Raw genomic sequence first — 13,216 nt, 5'->3', positions numbered from 1 at the left:
TGGTAGGCATGTTAAAGAAACTGATAATCAGTGGGCAAATTAAGGGAACTGATCATTCCTCAGGTATATTATACATGCCCTGTAGTCAAACGAATATGCAAGTTCCATGGACATGTGTTGCTGAGGAAATATGGCATGTTTCCTGTTGCAGTTTATCTTCCACCAAAAACTACCACTACACAAATCTAATCTGCACAAGATCATATGGCTTGCTGCTCAGATGTACTAATGCTAACAACAGAGTCATCCCAAACTGCATTCTTAGCTAAGATCATGTCATGTTACATTTTCCACTGAATCGCTCTAGTTCTATAATTTTTTGAAGAGTAATATTAGATAAAGGAAATATCAAACATTATGGCTAGAAAGGCAAATATAAAATCAAAGCTGTAATTGGTGATCCCTAGGAAGTCAATATATTTATGCAAACAACTCTACAGGTATGCAAAACTTATAATGAAAGAGAAATGTATTCTATGAATTATGATACCTTAAAATATTTACAGGCATTTTAAAATAATTTAACTCTTTGAGTAACATCACATACTTTGCTGATGTAGTAAAAAATTGTGTTCTGTTATTTTTGACTACTGAGAAAATCTTCTATTCTGTATAAATATTTGAAAAGTTAACACCTCGTAACAATACTTTTACAAGTTTTGTTTACTAAATATAAATTAAACATACTAAATCAGAACTCTGTTAACTTAAGGGAGTCAAAAATTTACTAGAAAAAATCCAATTCAAAGTTTCTAAAAAAAACCCCTAAAAAAACCCTTAACATCACTTGCTGAAATATTGCTTCCGTATTCTTTTGTTTTCTACAACATTTTTCTCAGTAAACCATCACATACATCTATAGACTGTGCAGCCTAGATGTAGTCAATCAAACAGGATTTTCACTTTTTGTAATACAATTATGCTCCAAGTACCGTATAATCACATCTTACGTTGGGGTTTGCTGGCAGTAGTATTCGCTCACAAGCAAGCTAGCTACCACATTCTATACTAGCTGCATACGACATCTGTGATGTTGTGAAGGTCCCCCCCCAAAAGCCCCCCCTTTCTGATTCCAATAATGCAAAAAAGGCCACAGCTGTATATGGTATGCAGAGTCAACTGTTACATGGTTTCAAGTGGTATGTAATCACAAACTAAAGAGGAGATGTAACAGTTCTGATTACAAATGGCATATGTCAGCATCTGCTGAATCATTCATACTCTCATCAAAGCATAGGAAAATGAAAGAAATAGGTTTCCACATCTGCCAGTATGCCTGGCTTGAGGTCAAGAAGTTTACGGGATCATTGTTACTAGGTAAAAATGTATTTTTTAAACCAGCCAGGGGAATCCAGTTACTGACAGCTCAACACATTAACATTTCCAGTTTTAAAAAATGTTCTATCAATATACAGTCGTACCTTGGTTCTTGAACACAATGCATTCTGGGAGTCCGTTAGACTCTTGGAACCATTCGAAAACCAAGGCGTGGCTTCCGATTGGCTGCAGGAGTGTCCTGCAGCCAACTGGAAGCTGCGCTGGATATTCAGCTTCCGAAAATTATTCAAAAACCAGAACACTCACTTCTGGGTTTCGATTGCTCTGGACCGATTTGTTTGGGAGCCAAGATGTTTGAGATCCAAGGCATGACTGTATACCACATTGCAATGAATTACAGTTAGTTCTCTTGTCTTTCGGGCAGTTCAGAAAACAAAGTAGAAAGACAACACAGCCAGTAAACCTTGGTGCATTTGCCAGAGCGATGACGGATGTGGAATTCTGTTCTCTATCCTAAAGGAAGGGAAGAGCTAGCAACCTCATGGCATTCCCTGGCTAAGGAATAGTGAGGCTAGCAGTGCCTACTTGTTCATCTCTTCCACTAGCGGAAGGTGGGGAACTGAGATTGGAAATTTCCTTTTTAGATAAACTACGGTTTGTTGGGTTCGGACAACATGACATGGTAAATAGAAATTTCTCTTAAATAATAACTAGATGAATATTAAATCATTTGGATATAAATTATGTAGCTGATTGACTCCAGCTATAAAAGTGGAGGCTGCTGAACAGGCTCTTGGACTGGGGGTATTGTTTGGAGGGGTGTTTGGCTGTTATTGATATTATTTTCTATCTTTATACAGTCAAACCCTGGCTTTCGAACGTCACAGCTGCTGAACGTTTCAGAAGCCGAACACTGAAAACCCTGAAGTGAATGCTTCCATTTTCGAACACGCCTTGGAAGTCAAACAGCTTCCACAGTGCATTTTTCCATTTTCACCATTCACTTTGCTGTCAGCCCTTTGATTTTCTGTTTTCAAACGTTTCGCAAGTCGAACAGATTTCCAGAACTGATTACATTCGAAAACCAAGGTTCCACTATATTTAGAAATATGTGGAAAGTGTTCAATTTTGTTGTGTACTTTTTGTTGTGTTTTATTTGTATACGGCTTTATTGTAATTATGCAAACCTTTTCATGTAAATAAAATACTGATAAAATAAAACGCTGATAAAATACAGCAATCAGATCTTATTCCTATTGGTCATTGGAATTTCATTTTTGTTTGCCACTTTCTTTTGTGATGGTGGCTACACCATGGCAGAGTGAAGCAATATTGGAAATTTGTCAAAACTGTGCTGTGTGCAGGTTCCTATAATCCCATGCTTGGCCTCAGAAACTGTGAGAGCTGCTGGCCAGACTAACCCTATATGAGGATATTTTAAAGACATTCTCTCCAGAGTTTGAAAATAGCCAGGTACATTTTGCAGGCCACTTGCAACCAAGTGAAGATGTCTGGGAGCCAAGGTGGTGCCTGACATCTCCATCTGGAGGTGCATGCATGGGGATCACTGTATCCCTGGATAAAGTGACTTTTCTTCTTTAAGTTCTCAGAATTCTTAGCATAGCTCAATGTTATCATCTGAACTACCCAAATGTTTAACTGATAATCTATCACAATCAGTCCATCATTTGAAAAATAAGACTTGCCCAAAAAAGGGAACTAGACATTCCGTTTGGGAGACTGTAACTTTGGTTTCAGGAGCCATTTGACCCCTAGCTTGTATATCTGAGTTTCTAACACTGATTCCCTCTATAGGTAAAAAAAGAAAATATGCAAAATGTGACATCGTAATAATATGTGACAAAGATGTAGGCTTTTGATGTAAGAATGTAATAACAGTATTAATAATGATACTCTTATGTAGTTATGAATTAACATGGCTTCTGGTCAGATGCGCAACATTGTTTTGTAAAAATATGAATAATATAAATGAATAAGTCCATTTAAAGCTATCATTTGAGTTGGTTTCCTTTCCTAATGATTTAAATCAGGCACCTCCAACTCCCAAGAGACTGTGATCTACTCCCAGTATAAAAAAACTGGCAGTGATCTACCCATTGTCATTGGAGGGAGGTGGAGTGTGGGTGGAAGGGAAGGATTGCCCAAAGTTGGGGGATTGCTATGGGGAGGATTGCCCAGAGGACTTGGGAGCTAGGGGCACTGTTATGCAGTGGTCCCACTCCTTCCCCCTGGGCCGTGTCCAGAGTGTGGTGTTGGAGGAGTGTTCAGACCTATGGGCTCTCACTTGTGGGGTGCTTCAGGGCTCTATCCTCTCCCTCATGCTTTTCAACATCTTTATGAAGCCATTGTGATAGATCACCAAGAGGTTTGGGCTGGGTGTTCACCAGTATGCGGATGATACCCAGCACTACCTCTCCTTTAAATTGGAACCAGTGAAGGCAGTGAAGGTCCTGTGTGAGTGTCTGGTGGTGGTTGGAGGATGGATGGCTGCTAATAGATTGAGGTTGAATCCTGACAAGACAGAAGTACAGTGGTACCTCTGGTTAAGAACTTAATTCGTTCTGGAGGTCTGTTCTTAACCTGAGGTACCACTTTAGCTAATGGGGCCTCCCGCTGCTGCAGCACAATTTCTGTTCTCATCCTGAAGCAAAGTTCTTAACCTGAGGTACTATTTCTGGGTTAGTGGAGTCTTGAATGGGTAACTGTGCCCCTGAAGGACAAGGTGTGCAGCTTGCGAGTAATTTTGGACTCGTCCATGGAGGCACATGTCAATTCTGTGTCCAGGGCAGCTACCAGCTTCATCTGATACGCCAGCTGAGACCCTACCTGCCCGTGCACTGTCATGCCAGAGTGGTGCATGCTCTGGTTATTTCCCGCTAGGACTACTAAAATGCGCTCTATGTGGGGCTACCTTTGAAGGTGACTTGGAAACTACAATTAATCCAGAATGTGGCAGGAAGACTGGTGACTGGGAGCAGCCGCTGGGACCATATAACACTGCTCTTAAGGGCTCCCAGTTGGTGCTGACTTTTAAAGCCCTAAACCATGGGTAGGCAAACTAAAGGCCGAGGCCCGGATCCAGCCCAATCACCTTCTAAATCCGGCCCATGGACGGTCTGGGAATCAGCGTGTTTCTACATGAGTAGAATGTGTGATTTAAAATGCATCTGTGGGTTATTTGTGAGGCATAGGAATTCGTTCACCCCCCAAAAAAAATATAGTCCGGCCCCCCACAAGGTCTGAGGGACAGTGGACCGGCCCCCTGCTGAAAAAGTTTGCTGACCCCTGCCCTAAACGGCTTTGGCCCTGTATATCAAAAGGAGCATCTCCACCACCATTGTTCTGCCCATTGTTCTCCACCACCATTGTTCTGCCCGGGCACTGAGAGCCTTCTGGTCATTCCCTCACTGCGAGAAGTGAGGTTACAGGGAACCAGGCAGAGGGACTTCTCAATAGTCGCACCCACCCTGTGGAACCACCTCCCATCATATGTCAAGGAAATAAACAACTATTTGACTTTTAGAAGACACCTGAAGGCAGTCCTGTTTAGGGAAGTTTTAAATGTTTGATGTTTTATCTGCTGGGCAACCCAGTTAGATGAGATGGGTGGCATACAAATAATAAAATTGATGTTGTTGCTGTTGTTGTTAATGCTAAGACAGAGGTGTCCTTGCAATTGTCTGAAACCTGTACTGCTGATAAGAAGCTGGGTGAGATGAAAGCATTTGGCAAAGACACCAAGGAAATAAGAATCCTCATACAGTAGTGACTCCACTCTAGGGTAAACTTCTTCTACCAAGCTGACAGTAATCAGCAGAACTCAAAATGATAGATTCAGAATGGAAATACAGCAGTAAGAAGTAAACAAAAATTCTCGTCAAGCACTAAGCATTAGGCAGTTGAAGCCAGAAAAGTTAAAAATACCAAAGTATATTCATACATCCCACAGTAGAAATTTACAGTGGTACCTTGGCTTAAAAACTTAATTCGTTTCGGAGGTCCATTCTTAACCTGAAACTGTTCTTAACCTGAAGTACCACTTTAGCTAATGGGGCCTCCCGCTACCGCCGGAGCACGATTTCTGTTCTCATCCGGAAGCAAAGTTCTTAACCCGAGGTACTATTTCTGAGTTAGCAGAGTCTGTAACCTGAAGCGTATGTAACCCGAGGTACCACTGTATAGGTAAAGAAATAAAAAATGGCTGTGATCTTACTTTAAAAATTTCAGAATTTGACTTAAAAGTAGGACCAGAATTCCACATTTTGCTTTTCATGCATGCCATGACACTGCCCTCTGGTATGCATGGTAACCCGCAGCAGGCAACTTTGGAACTGCACATCGTGTAGAATTCTATCAGTTATATTTTTTAACCAAAAAGTTGTATTGAAAAATATGTCTAGCCCATTTTGCAGTGTTAAAAACTCAGATATATAAGCTAGGCACCCAATGGCTCCTTAAGTCAGGTTAGTCACCAAAGCAGAATGCCTAGTTGCCATTTTTGGGCCAGACAGCTCAAAAGTCGTATTTTTCAATATGACTTTTTGGCTCCTGAAATTCATCCTGAGTGTGCAGATAAAATACAATGGATAGTGTGTGAAAACAGGCAAGGATCCTCAGGCATGCACTTTTTAGATGGTGGAAACGTCAGGCACCATCCTGGTGCCCGGCCATCTTCACATGGTCACAAGTGGCCAATAGTCAGGTGCAAAATGCACTTGGCAGATTTTGAATGCTGGAGTTCCCTCCTATAGAAGCTTGCTTGCTTTCTATGGTGAGTGTAAATGAGGAATCTGGCACTTGGTTGCTTCTCCACCAGTCCACTCACCTTCTCCGGAGCAGGAAAGGTGGCAGAGGCCTTATTGGAAACTGCATAGATGAGACCCCCTAGACTGATGAAGGGAATCATTTCTAGCTCCAAACTAGGAAGTGGAGAGAGGATCCACGGATTGTCCTGAACACAGAGGTGCAGCTTGAGGTCAGTGACAAGGGGAGTGACAGGGTCCCAATGACCACAATATCCAGCTTGGCCACCAAAGCAAGTAAAAATATGTTGCAGGAACACCATTAGGACATATTTTAAGCTAATACAAGATGGTTTAAAGAGGCTAGGATGGTGGTTGTTTATATCAAGCAATGGCCTGTATGGGACTTATTCACTTTATCTCCCCCTCCCAGGTTTTTCCTCTTCCTCACCAATTTCATACTGACAGCCTTCCTCTCCTTAAACAACACCAAATGTGTGGTAGCCAAACAATGGCAATACAACCATAGTCTCTCCTAGGGAAGATGCCCCAACTTTAATATATGACAATGATTACCAATCTGCAAACGTCAATAACTAATTTGTACCAGTTCTTGTGTCTTCAAGATGCTAGAAATATTGCAAACATGTGAACCAATGAGTAAGTTTATATTTTCTCAGCACAATGACTCCAGTGAAGAACTCCATGTTTAGGAAGGCTGGTAGGAGTGTAGGTAACTGTGAATTGGAGCCCACTGAGGTCTATCCTCAGATGGCAAATAAATCACTTTTTCTTCCCCAATCAACCCCCCCCCCCACATACACTGGCATCAATCATCTCATGGTCCTGGGACCAAAGTACTTGAAGGTGCACCTTTCTCCTTTACAGTGCAGTTGAGGGTGAAAGTGGGAGAGAGGCCTTTCTCCCACCTCTGATGGAACTCCCTTGAGTGGGAGGTCAGGCTCGCCCTTCCTTAGCCACGTTCCGGCAAATTCTGAAGGCATTCGTATTTGTCTAGGCCTCTGGAAGCGGAAGGTACTTTTAGGCATTACCGGTTTTATTGCTGACATTTTAATTGCCAGATGGGGTTCTCATCAGGTTTTATAGACTGCTAGCCGCCCTGAAGAACCCTTCAGGCCGGGGGTGGGCTGGGATGGACATTTTTTAAAAAAACCAACCACCACCAGCCAGCTAAATGTATCCCCGAGGGGGCTGCTGCAAAACCTCACCCTGCCTGGCGAAACGAATTAAATCGGGCGGTGGTGGTGCATCCCCAAGTAATAAAGGATCCGCAGCAGCCTAGGCCTGGATTAGTCAGGAGAAAGTTACTCATTTTTCCTCTCCCAGGGAAGGAATTTGGGGAAGAGGAGGAGGGCGGCGAGGGGAAAGGGACGCGCCGGAAGCTTACCCGTGAAAAGGGAAGCGGGGACGAAAGAATGGCGCCGGAAAGCCTTCAAAGTGGGAAAGGGCAGGATGCGAAAGAGGGGGGGGGAATAAAATAAGGCCGCGGTCCCAATTCCCCCCCCCGCGCCCCCTCTCTCCGTTCCTCCTCCGCCACCAAGCGCAGCAGCATCCCTGCCCCATTCAGAAGCGGGAGGAGGAGGAGGAGGAGGCCGGAGCCGCTCCTCTTTCTCTCCCTCCGGCCCGCCGCCCTCGCCTCAGGCCCCGCGACTGCCCCCTCATGCGGCGGCCTCCCCGCGCCGGGTGCGGGAAAGCGAAGCCTCCCACGGCCGCCGGCGTCGGCTTGACGCGCCCCGCTCCTCCGCGGCGTCGCCCTCCCTCCCCGCCTCCCGTTAGCCCCGCGCGAAGCCGCCTCAGGCGCGCACTCACCGAGGCCGCAGCAGTCGCCTGGCGTCGCCTCCACACACAGCGGGGCCAAGATGGCGGGCGGGTAGCCAAGCCGGCGGCGCCTCGCGAGCGTCTGACCTCACCGCGCACGCACGCACGCACGCGGCGGCCAGCCCCACGTGACCCTGGGGCTTCGGCGCTCTGGCCGCCGCCTGCCTTCCGTCGCCGACGCCAGAGCTGGGAGTGCGGCGGCGCCACCTACCGGGCGCCTCGGGAACGGCACACCTCTAAACAGGAGGGCTGAGTTTAGTTCTCAGGGTTGGTAGAAGGCGGATCCAAGAGGTTTCCATCACTTTGTGGACCTCTCAGCTGCACCTGAGGCAGCTTTAAAAGTAAGGGCAAGGAGGTGGTGCTGGATATGGGTCACGAGGAATGAGGGAGAAAGAATACAGAAGAAGATCTATGGGAAAACAGAAGAAATTAGTTACTTCCTGCCTTCCCCTGTGCGCTGCTCCCTGGCTGTTGAGGAGAAGAGTGTCAGAGCAGTATGTGTGGTGTTCACATATGGCAAAGGGCATGCTGTCCGGGCACATGAGAGCTGGTTGTGTTATAAGAATGCCAAGGTGTCATAAATGAAATGAATGTTCATAAGTGCACATACATAACTACATCCTGAAGCCATCATGACTCTCCATAGACCTCAAATGAATAGAGGAGATCTGGGTCAATGGATTCAAGAACTAAGGTGTTTACTATTTCAAAAGAATGACCCAGACAGACCAGGATAAGGTGATCAGTGAAATATACTCAGAGTCGCAAAGTGATTTCATGCTCTTTATTCAGCTCATAGTGGTGAGGAGGAATGAATGGCTGTCCCCTCAAAGTATCTGCTTTATATACATTATTTACACAATGGGCTGCACATGATTGGCTAATTCCGGAATTCTACTGTAAGCCAATCAGGTTGTGGATTCACTTCTATCTGGAGCATGATTGGGTAGTTCCTGCCAACCAATCATACTGCTGCGTTGTTCTAGGACCAATCAGACTGCTGCATTCTGAATCCTATTGTTCTAGGACCAATCAGACTGCTGCCTTTTGGATCCTATTGTTCTAGGACCAATCAGACTGCTGCAGTTTGGATCCTATTCAACTCAGTACATAACACCCCTCCCCTCTAAGTTCCAGTCCTGCCCGGGAGGTCGCATTCATAGTCCTTGAGGTACGCCGGCGGCCTACGTGTGCGTTGCGGCCTGGGGTGTTCCCTGGTCCGAGGTTCAGGTTCTGGCTCGTCTTCCAAGGATGCTGGCTGTGATGGGGCTGTTTGGTCTGGCGCAACCGGCTCGCTCAGTCGTGGTTCTGGTTCCGGTGTCCTTTCGGCCTCGCAGGTCCTCTCTGTATTTGCTGATTCTGCCTCTCCTGCTGGCCCCTCGTGCTCTATGGGCCTCACTGCCCCTCTGTTCCCTTGGGGCTCCTCTGCCCTTTCCTCCTCCTGGTTTTCTCCCGGGAATCGTCGCCGTATCTGGTCGCAGTGGCGGCGCCAGCATTGCCCCCCATCCGTTAGCACCTCATATGACACGGGGCCAGTGACCCTGGTGACTGTGGCGGGTACCCATGCTGGGCCTGCCCCAAAATTCTTTGCGTACACTGGGTCCTGAGCCTCGAAGGTCCGGGGGTTCTTGCCTTCCCCCACCACTACCTCATCTTGAGCTCTATCGGGGTGAAGGCGGTCCAATCTGATTGCAAGGCGCCGACCCATTAGTAGTTCAGCGGGGCTCCGGCCAGTCGTTGAGCTGGGGGTGCTGTGCTGTGCTAGAAGGAATGTGGCAAGGCGGTACTCCCAATCCCCTTGCGTCATGCGGCGAAGGGTGTCCTTGGTGGTCCGCACCATGCGTTCTGCTTGGCCATTGGTGGCAGGGTGGAATGGCGCCGAACGGATGTGGCGGATGGCGTTCTGCGCTGTGAAGGTTTGGAATTCTCCTGACGTGAATGCAGTCCCGTTGTCTGAGACGAGAGTGTCAGGGAGCCCGTGGGTTGCAAACAGCCTGCGTAGTACCCGGATGGCTGCGGACGTAGAAGTGGACGGTACCAGTGCAACTTCCAGCCATTTGGTGTAGGAGTCCACCACTATGAAGAATGTTTTCCCCTGAAAGGGGCCAGCGAAGTCCACATGCAGGCGTGACCATGGTGCTCGGGCGGACTCCCAGGACTGGACTGGGGCCCTTGGGGGATCTGGGCGGGATTCTTGGCAGGCCTGGCAGTGTTTGACCCAGGCCTCTATCTCTCCGTCGATCCCCGGCCACCACACATAACTCCTGGCAAGGGCCTTCATTCTTACTACCCCTGGGTGTGTCTCATGTAGGGCTGTGAGGACCCTTTTGCGGAGGGGCTGGGGAACAATGACCCTGCTTCCCCATAACAGGCACCCCTTGTGGGCCGACAGTTCATGTTTGCGGGTTGTGTAGCCGGCGAATTCTGGCCCGGGGCTGCTGCTGGGCCATCCCCTCCACACCCAGTCCAGGACCCGGGAGATGACCCTATCTTTCTTGGAATGGTGTGCAACTTCTTGTGCCTGAATGGGGCGGTCGGGAAGCAGCTCCAGGCTCATAACCTCTTGTGCAGGTGCTGGGTCGGGGCCTGTTTCCGGTAGTGGTAGCCTGCTGAGGGCGTCTGCATGGCCCATCGCCTTCCCCGGACGGTGAATCAGTGCATACTGGTAGCTGGCAAGGAAAATTGACCACCTGAGGACGCGAGGAGACAGCACTTGGGGGGTCTGCTTTTCAGGGGCAAACAAGCCAAGCAACGGCTTGTGGTCAGTCACCACGGTGAAGGGCCGCCCGTACAAGAAATCATGGAATTTTTTTACTCCCTTCACGATTGCCAGACCCTCCTTGTCGATTTGCGAGTAGTTCCGCTCAGTTGCGTTGAGTGTCTGGGAAAAGTATGCCACTGGTACCTCTCTTCCATCCGGGAGTTGGTGTCCCAGGACAGCGCCAATTCCATAGGGCGAGGCGTCGCATGCTAGCACCACCGGCAGCCTCTCGTCGAAGTGTGCCAAGACCGAGTTTGAGACAAGCAAGTCCTTGACTGCCTGGAATGCGGCCTCCTGGCGCTGGCCCCACACCCAAGGGGCCCGCTTGTCCAGGAGTCTGTGTAGGGGCTCCGCTACCGCCGCCTTGTGGGGAAGGAAGGAATGGTAAAAGTTCAATAGTCCCAAGAAGGCCTGAAGTTCAGTCTTGTTCTTGGGCGCTGGGGCATCACAAATGGCCCGTACCTTGTCCCCAGTCGGGTGGACCCCTTCTGCGTCCACCATAAATCCCAGAAAGTCCACCTGAGGCACTCCTAGTAGACATTTTTCCCGCTTCACCTTGAGACCCGCCGTCTGGAAACGGTGCAGAACGGTGCGGAGGCGGTCCTCAAACTCCTCTGGTGTGGGCCCGGCAATCAACACATCATCAAAGAAGGGGGTGACGCCAGGGATCCTTTTAAGTAGAGAGTCCATTAGATTCTGGAATATGCCTGGTGCCACGCTGACACCGAATTGTAGCCGCTTTACCCTGAATGCTCCTCTGTGCGTCACAATCGTCTGTGCCTCTGCTGTGGCCTCATCTACTGGCAGCTGTTGATATGCTTGGGCCAAGTCCAGCTTGCCAAAATTTTTCGACCCAGCCAGGGTGGCAAGAACATGGCTGACCACTGGCACTGGGTATGCATGGGCCGTGAGGGCCTTGTTTATGGTACATTTGTAGTCTGCGCAGATGCGGACCGAACCATTAGGCTTGACGGGTGTGACGATTGGGGTTTCCCAGGGGGCATTAGGCACCGGCTCCAGCACTCCTTGCTCCACGAGCCGGTCCAATTCCTCGTCAATACGGGGTTTCAGGGCGAACGGGACCCGGCGGGCCTTGAGCCTGACTGGTCGTACTGCGGGGTCAAGCTGTAGAGCAATGGGGGGGCCGGTATACTGTCCCAATTTCCCATCGAAAACCCCCGGAAATTCCTTGCATATGGCGTCCACGTCCACTTGTAAGCTAGTGTGGTTCACCCCAGTGACGGCTAGTCCCAGTGGTCCAAACCATGACAATCCCAGTAAGCTAATGTAGGGGCCCTTGACCACCAGCAAGTCCAGTTGCCGCATCCGCCCCCGGTATTGCACCCTGAAGGTCCCCACCCCCATTGTGGGGACCTTACGTTTCTGGAAGTCCCGGAGGGTGAATGGGGCCGGCCTGAGTTTGGGACCCCCAGTAGGACACAGTTTCCTTAAGGTCCTTGCCGAGATTATGGATAGAGTTGAACCCGTGTCAAGCTCCATGCGGCATGGGGTCCCCTCTATCTGTACCTCTACATAAATTTTCTCTACGTTGGGGTGGGGCAACTGGTATACCTGGAAGTCCGTGAGCTCTGTCGAGTTGCCTTGGTGCGTTGGGCCCCGGGACCTGGGGCTCTTGGATTGGTCATCTGATGCCTGGCGTCGGGTGGGCCGAGCCCGACACACCCGGGCGATGTGTCCCAATTTTCTGCATTGCCTGCACTCTGCGTTGCGGAAACGGCAGGTCCTCCTCTCGTGACTTTCTCCACAGCTTGCGCAGTTCCCTCCTTCTCGTCGAGGCAGCTGTGGTGTGTGGGCTGCTTGAGTGCGCTGCTGTACTCGGTGCACCTCCTCCCTGTTGGATCCTGAGTCGTCGGTGAGGTCTTCATGGTGGACCCTCGGTTGGGACGGCTGGCTCGGCCGTGCCTCTTGCGTCGACCTCTCGGCAGCTTCCGTTGCCAGGGCCTCCTCCAGAGCGACCTGGAACGTTAGGTCCTTCTTAGCGTAGAGGCGTCGTTGAAGCCTCTCATCCTTCAGGCCACCGACGAGGCGGTCACGAAGCATGTTCTCCAGCTCTGAGAAGTTGCAGAACCGGGCGGCTTGGCGGAGGGAGGTCACAAACCCAGTTATGGTTTCCCCAGGGGCTTGCCGCTTTGCGTAGAAGGCATTTCGACGAGCCACCACTGAGGGCTGTGGCGAAAAGTGCCCCTTCAGCTGTTCCATTATTGTTTTGTATGGAACAGTAGCGACGTCTTCAGGCGCAAGGAGAGCCCGGGCGATTTCAAACGTCTCCTCTCCGCAGACGCTGAAGAATATCGCCCTCTTCTTGGCGTCTTCTTCGTCGGTGACCCCTTTGGCTTCTAGGAGGAAGGTGAAACGGGAGGCGTACGCTTCCCAGTCTCCAGATGCTGGGTTGAATGGCGAGAAGCTGTTGTCGGTTGCCATTCTGAGTTCCTTGTGTCCCGGAGCTGAAGCCTGGATACACGGTGCGAGGCAGCGGTGCGGCAGGTGGCGGTGCTGCGGTGCTGTGTGTGGCAGTCAGCTCAGCGGGATCCCACCTTCGTCGCCAGTGAAATAT

General features: G+C 49.3%; 1 protein-coding gene across 20 annotated transcripts in view; it reads right to left on the bottom strand.

Moving 5' to 3' along the window:
- Positions 1-7,993, bottom strand: part of PRRC2C (proline rich coiled-coil 2C) — a 77,844-nt gene extending 69,851 nt beyond the window's left edge. For all 20 annotated transcript variants that reach the window (XM_028732260.2, XM_028732274.2, XM_028732267.2 and 17 more), the window contains exon 1: positions 7,872-7,993. The gene's annotated coding sequence lies outside the window, so the exon portion shown is untranslated. The remainder of the gene's footprint in view (positions 1-7,871) is intronic.
- Between the last annotated feature and the right edge of the window lie 5,223 nt (positions 7,994-13,216).

The sequence above is a fragment of the Podarcis muralis genome, chromosome 5 (assembly GCF_964188315.1).
Source record: "Podarcis muralis chromosome 5, rPodMur119.hap1.1, whole genome shotgun sequence".
NCBI classification, from domain to species: domain Eukaryota; kingdom Metazoa; phylum Chordata; class Lepidosauria; order Squamata; family Lacertidae; genus Podarcis; species Podarcis muralis.
This window is presented reverse-complemented; position numbering and strand designations above follow the sequence as displayed.